We start from the raw sequence: 7,801 nt of genomic DNA on the forward strand, positions 1-7,801 counted from the left end.
ACCAACATGCCCCATCTACACTAGTCCCACCTGACCACACCACCCAACATGCCCCATCTACACATGTCCCACCTGCCCATACTGGCCAACATGCCCCATCTACACTAGTCCCACTTTCCCACACTGGCCAACATGCCCCATCTACACTAGTCCAACCTGCCCACACAGACCAACATGCCCCATCTACACTAGTCCCACCTGCCCACACAGACCAACATGCCCCATCTACACTAGTCCCACCTGCCCCACACCGACCAACATGCCCCATCTACACTAGTCCCACCTGCCCACACCGACCAACATGCCCCATCTACACTAGTCCCACCTGCCCACACCGACCAACATGCCCCATCTGCACTAGTCCCACCTGCCGACACCGGCCAACATGCCCCATCTACACTAGTCCCCACCTTGGATAGATTAGGCGAGTGGGCAAATGCATGGCAGATGCAATATAATGTGGCTAAATGTGAGGTTATCCACTTTGGCAGCAAGAACAGGGAAGCAGAGTATTACCTGAATGGTGACCGATTGGGAGAAGCGGAGATGCAACGTGACCTGGGTGTCATGGTGCACCAGTAATTGAAAGCAAGCGTGCAGGTGCAGCAGGCAGTGAAGAAAGTGAATGGTATGTTGGCATTCATAGCAAGAGAATTTGAGTATAGGAGCAGGGAGGTTCTGCTGCAGTTGTACAAGGCCTTGGTGAGACCACACCTGGAGTATTGTGTGCAGTTTTGGGTCTCCTAACCTGAGGAAAGACGTTCTTGCCTTAGAGGGAGTACAGAGAAGGTTCACCAGATTGATCCCTGGGATGGCGGGACTTTCATATGAGGAAAGACTGGATAGACTGGGCTTATAATCGCTGGAATTTAGAAGACTGAGGGGGGATCTTATAGAAACATATAAAATTCTTAAAGGGTTGGAGAGGCTAGATGCGGGAAGATTGTTCCCGATGTTGGGGGAGTCCAGAACCAGGGGTCACAGCTTAAGGATAAGGGGGAAGTCTTTTAGGACCGAGATGAGAAAACATTTCTTCACACAGAGAGTGGTGAGTCTGTGGAATTCTCATTGGCTATATTTAAGAGTTAGATGTGGCCCTTTTTGCTAAAGGGATCAGGGGGTATGGAGAGAAGGCAGGTACGGGATACTGAGCTGGATGATCAGCTATGATCATATTGAATGGCGGTGCAGGCTCGAAGGGCCGAATGGCCGACTCCTGCACCTATTTTCTATGTTTATAACATGCCCCATCTACACTAGTCCCACCTGCCCACACCGCCTAACATGCCCCATCTACACTAGTCCCATCTGCCCACACCGACCAACATGCCCATCTACACTAATCCCACCTGCCCACACCGACCAACATGCCCCATCTACACTAGTCCCACCTGCCCACACTGACCAACATGCCCCATCTACACTAGTCCCACCTGCCCACACCGTCCAACATGCCCCATCTACACTAGTCCCAACCGCCCACACAGACCAACATGCCCCATCTACACTAGTCCCACCTGCCCACACCAGACATCATGCCCCATCTACACTAGTCCCACCCACCCACACAGACCAACATGACCCATCTACACTAGTCCCACCTGACCACACCACCCAACATGCCCCATCTACACATGTCCCACCTGCCCATACTGGCCAACATGCCCCATCTACACTAGTCCCACTTTCCCACACTGGCCAACATGCCCCATCTACACTAGTCCCACCTGCCCACACAGACCAACATGCCCCATCTACACTAGTCCCACCTGCCCACACAGACCAACATGCCCCATCTACACTAGTCCCACCTGCCCACACCGACCAACATGCCCCATCTACACTAGTCCCCACCTGCCCACACCGACCAACATGCCCCATCTACACTAGTCCCACCTGCCCACACCGACCAACATGCCCCATCTGCACTAGTCCCACCTGCCGACACCGGCCAACATGCCCCATCTACACTAGTCCCACCTGCCCACACAGACCAACATGCCCCATCTACACTCGTCCCACAACGACCAACATGCCCCATCTACACTAGTCCCACCTGCCCACAACGACCAACATGCCGGTTTATAAATTAAAGCTCGTAGCTTTTTGATAAATTTAAAAATTAAAACTCGTAGCTTTTTGATAAATTTATAAATTAAAGCTCGTAGCTTTTTGATAAATTGATAAATTAAAGCTCGTAGCTTTTTGATAAATTTATTTTATTTGATAAATTCCACTGGAATTCTCTGCCAGTGGAACTCTCTGCCACAGAAGGTAGTTGAGGCCAGTTCATTGGCTATATTTAAGGGGGAGTTAGATGTGGCCCTTGTGGCTAAAGGGATCAGGGGGTATGGAGAGAAGGCAGGTACAGGATACTGAGCTGGATGATCAGCCATGATCATATTGAATGGCGGTGCGTACAGGCTCGAAGGGCCGAATGGCCTACTCCTGCACCTATTTTCTATGTTTCTGTTTCTATAAATTAAAGCTCGTAGCTTTTTGAGTTTGTTTTTACGTGGGTGAATCTCTCTCTCTCCCCTCTCTCTCCCTCCCTCCCTCCCTCTCCCTCCCTCCCTCTCTCTCCCTCCCTCCCTCCCTCCCTCCCTCCCTTTCTCAAACTCTCCAAAACTATATTAAAAAGAAAAATCTCCACTTTATTCCAGAGCTCAGGGCTACACAATAGAAGCAATTATCACATTGGAGTAACCAGACATGAAGGCAGCTTCGGCCCTTGTTTTACATTCACACCTCCAACCATGTACACAATAGAGGCGATGGATGATCACAACTTGGGCTACATTCCCTGTAGTCAGGTATCTTTGCAAACAACATCCCTTGCCTTTTGCACTATATTCCTTTGGCCACATTTTCTTCAGTCATGGAAGATCACAAAATTACTTTATTTGCAGATGATGTCTTAATTTGTCTTACTAGACCATTGGAATCCTTAAGAAAATTATATTTCAGATTGGAAGAATACGGAAAGTATCAGGATATAAAATTAATAAAGATAAAACTGAAATAATGCCTCTTTTTGAAGGCAATTATAACCAATGTAAAAGAGAAAGTCAGTTTAAATGGCAAAAAGAAGGCATTAAGTACTTAGGAGTTAAAGTAGATAATAAGTTAAATAATTTGTATAAATTAAATTATAAACCATTAATAAAAAAAATAGATGAGGACCTGAAGAAATGGATGAATCTTCCAATTACATTGCTAGGGAGAGTGAACTGCATTAAGATGAATATTTTTCCGAGGATACAGTATTTATTCCAAACACTGCCTATACCTTTGCCAAATAATTTTTTTCAAGAATTGAACAAAATTGTGAGGAATTTTCTTTGGAAAGGTAAAATGCCAAGAGTGTCTCTGGAAAAATTAACATGGAAATTTGAATTAGGTGGACTGCAATTACCAAATTTTAAAAATTATTATCTGGCAGCACAAATGAGTTTTATTTCATCCTTTTATCAAGAGGGTGGAAAAACAGCATGGGTTAAAATTGAAATGGATAAAATAAAAGAGTTATGTCCAGAAGAATTTATATATAAATGGAAAGCGAAGCTATTAGTTAAGGATAAAGAGTCACCTTTGCTAAAACATTTAATTAATACATTGTTGAAAACAGTTAAAGTTAATGATAAAAGATTTGTTTTAACAGCTAAAACTCCATTAGTAAAAAATAGATTATTGCCGTTTGCTTGGAATAATCAAATACTACAAGTCTGGGAACAGAAGGGTATTATAAATATAGGAGATTGCTACGAAGGAAATAACTTTTTGGCATTTTCTCAATTGAGAAATAAATATCAAATTCCAGGGAATAGTATTTTTTTCTATTATCAATTACAATCTTTTTTAAGGGAAAAGTTAGGTAATTCAATGTCTCTATTTCAGATTAAAGGAATTGAATCCTTGATTCAGGGCAAGGGAATGAAAAAAATTATATCATCAATGTATAAATTATTACAAAAATCTAGTCCAAAGATAGGAATTCAAAAATCAAGACAAAGATGGGAAACAGATCTTAATATTATCATTGATGAACCAAGTTGGGAAAGACTGTGTTTAGATAGTATGAAAAATACTATTAATGTGAGATATAGTTTAGTACAATATAATTTTTTACATCAACTATATTTAACCCCGAAAAAATTAAACAATTGAAAACCAAACTCATCTGAAATTTGTTTTAGATGCAACCAAGACGTGGGTACTTTTTTACACTCTACATGGGCATGTCCGAAGGTAACTCCTTTTTGGAAAGACCTAAAACATTTTTTGGAACAATTGATGAATAAGATCATACCATTGGATTCAAGGTTGTTTTTATTGGGAGATAAAAAAGGAATATTGCCAAAGCTAATTTTAGATAAACATCAGGAAAGATTTCTCGAAATAGCAATAGCAGTAGCAAAAAAATGTGTAGCGGTCACTTGGAAAGATCAAAATGAAATAAGATTTGAAAGATGATATGCAGAAATATGTAGTTGTATCCCATTAGAAAAAGCTACGTATAATCTGAGAAATGGATATGACTTCTTCTTGAAGGTGTGGAACCCATTCATTTTAAAGCTAGGATTAAGAATTGGAAATATTTAAATTCAGGATTGTTTTGATACCTTTAATAAGAATTTAATAAGAAATTACCCGGAAGTGCCTCATTCTGGACTCCAGGTTTCTTTCTTTCTCTCTTTCTTTTTCTTTTTCTTTTTCCTTCTTTTTAACTGGGGGGGGTGGGGAGAAGGGGGGGTGGTGGGAGGGGAGATAATACAGAACAATACATGTATAATCGAACACTGTAAAAGTCTGGTCTACCCCAACAGCTGCTGACGACCTTCTACCGCTGCACCATAGAGAGCATCCTAACGCATGGCATCCCTGTGTGGTACCTCAGCTGCACGGAGGCAGAAAGGAAAGCTCTACAGCGGGTAGCCCATAGAGCTCAGAGGGCCATCGGAACACAGCTACCAGACTTGGAGGGCATCTACAACACACGATGCCTCAGAAAAGCCACCAGCATCCACAAAGACTCTTCACACCCCTGCAACAGTCTGTTCGAACTCCTTCCATCGGGCAGACGATACAAGGCCTTCTACGCCAGCACCTCCAGACTCAGGAACAGCTTCATCCCCAGGGCCATAGCTGCTATGAACCGGTCCTGCTGAGCCGGATGGTCACAACGCATAGATCAACTTGCACTTTACCCTGTCCAAAACTGTTACCACTGTTTCGTTTCGTTGGGTTGCTGCTGTCTAAATTACCTAAATTATTGCATCATATGGGAGGCGCATTCCCAATCTCGTTGTACCCCTGGGTACAATGACAATAAAGATATATTGTATTGTATTGTATTGTATAATGTAGTTATTATTGCTTACTATGAAATGTAACTTGTATGAGTTCTGTTAAAACTTAAATAAAATTTATTAAAAAAAGAAAGAAAAAAGAGAGTTTGAATCTGTGGGATTCTCTGCCTCAGAGGGCAGTGGAGGCCAATTCTCTGAATACATTCAAGAGAGAGCTAGATAGAACTCTTAAGGTTAGCGGAGTCAGGGGGTATGGGGAGAAGGCAGGAACGGGGTACTGATTGAGAATGATCAGCCATGATCACATTGAATGGCGGTGCGTACAGGCTCGAAGGGCTGAATGGCCTCCTCCTGCACCTATTGTCTATTGAAACATACAGAATAGTGAAAGGCTTGAATAGAGTGGATGTGGAGAGGATGTTTCCACTAGTGGGAGAGTCTAGGACTAGTCATAGCCTCAGAATTAAAGGACAGAGAGTCCTTTAGGAAGGAGATGAGGAGAGATTTCTTTAGTCAGAGGGTGGTGAATCTGTGGGATTCTTTGCCACAGAAGGCTGTGGAGGACTAGTCGGTGGATATTTGTAAGGCAGAGATAGATACATTCTGAATTAGTACAGGTGTCAGAGGTTATGGGGAGAAGGCAGGAGAATGGGGTTGGGAGAGAGAGATAGGTCAGACATGATTGAATGGCAGAGTAGACTTGATGGGCCGAATGGCCCAATTCTACTCCTAATCATGATAACGGCGAGCTGAGGCCTAGCTGGTGGAGTTTGGTGACGAGCTTGGTGGGGGATGAGCGTGTTTGAAGGCAGAGCTAGAGTCAATGAGTAGCATCCTCGCGTACGTGTCCTGTCTCTCCAGGTGAGTCAGGACAGTGCGAAGAGCCAGAGAGATGGCATCCTCTGTGGATGTGTTTGCACATTGACGCGAGTCCAGTGAGTCAGTGATGCTGGATTTGATGTGTGAGAGGGCCAGCCTTTCAAAGCACTTCTGGATAAATGTGAGGTTGTCCACTTTGGTGGCAAGAACGGGAAAGCAGATTATTATCTGAATGGTGGCCGATTAGGAGAAGGGGAGACGCAACGAGACCTGGGTGTCGTGGTGCACCAGTCATTGAAAGTAGGCATGCAGGTGCAGCAGGCAGTGAAGAAAGCCAATGGTATGTTGGCATTCATAGGGAGGGGATTTGAGTATAGGAGCAGGGAGGTTCTGCTGCAGTTGCACAGGGCATTGGTGAGACCACACCTAGAGTATTGCGTACCGTTTTGGTCTCCTAGTTTGAGTTTAGGAGCAAAGGGGTTCTTCTGCAGTCGTACAGGGCCCTGGTGAGACCGCACCTGGAGTATTGCATACAGTTTTGGTCTCCTAATCTGAGGAAAGGCATTCTTGCCATAGAGGGAGTACAGAGAAGGTTCACCAGATTGATTCCTGGGATGGCAGGACTTTCATATGAAGATAGACTGGATAGACTCGGCTTGTACTCGCTGGAATTTAGAAGATTGAGGGGAGAAACGTACAAAATTCTTAAGGGGTCGGACAGGCTAGATGCGGGAAGATTGTTCCCGATGTTGGGGAAGTCCAGAACCAGGGCTCACAGTTTAAGGATAAAGGGGAAGTCTTTTAGGACCGAGATGAGAACGTTTTTTTTCACACAGAGAGTGGTGAATCTGTGGAATTCTCTGCCACAGATGGTAGTTGAGGCCAGTTCATTGGCTATATTTAAGAGGGAGTTAGCTGTGGCCCTTGTGGCTAAAGGGATCAGGGGGTATGGAGAGAAGGCAGGTACGGGATACTGAGTTGGATGATCGGCCACGATCGTATTGAATGGCGGTGCGTACAGGCTCGAAGGGCCGAATGGCCTACTCCTGCACCTATTTTCTATGTTTCATGACTATCGGAGTTCGGGCAACCGGGCGATAGTCGTTCAGGTTGGTGATCTTTGCTTTTTTCGGTACAGGCACTGTGGTAGACGACTCCAGGCACTTGGGGACCGTAGCCAGAGATAATGACAGGTTAAAGATCCTGGTGAATCCCTCAGCCAACTGTTCAGCACAGTCCCTAAGTAACTCTTCCTTGAACTGCATCCGAGCCTGCGGCCTTGTGTGGTTTGACCCTTTGCGGAGTGAGACCCCACCTGGAGTACTGCGTGCAGTTTTGGTCTCCTAGTTTGAGTTTAGGAGCAAAGAGGTCCTTCTGCAGTTGTACAGGGCCCTAGTGAGACCGCACCTGGAGTACTGTGTGCAGTTTTGGTCTCCAAATTTGAGGAAGGATATTCCTGCTATTGAGGGCGTGCAGCGTAGGTTCACCAGGTTAATTCCCGGAATGGCGGGACTGTCGTATGTTGAAAGACTGGAGCGACTAGGCTTGTATACACTGGAATTTAGAAGGATCTTATCGAAACGTATAAGATTATTAAGGGGTTGGACACGTTAGAGGCAGGAAACATGTTCCCAATGTTGGGGGAGTCCAAAACAAGGGGCCACACAGTTTAA

Source organism: Rhinoraja longicauda, chromosome 43, assembly GCF_053455715.1.
Source record: "Rhinoraja longicauda isolate Sanriku21f chromosome 43, sRhiLon1.1, whole genome shotgun sequence".
NCBI classification, from domain to species: Eukaryota; Metazoa; Chordata; class Chondrichthyes; order Rajiformes; family Arhynchobatidae; genus Rhinoraja; species Rhinoraja longicauda.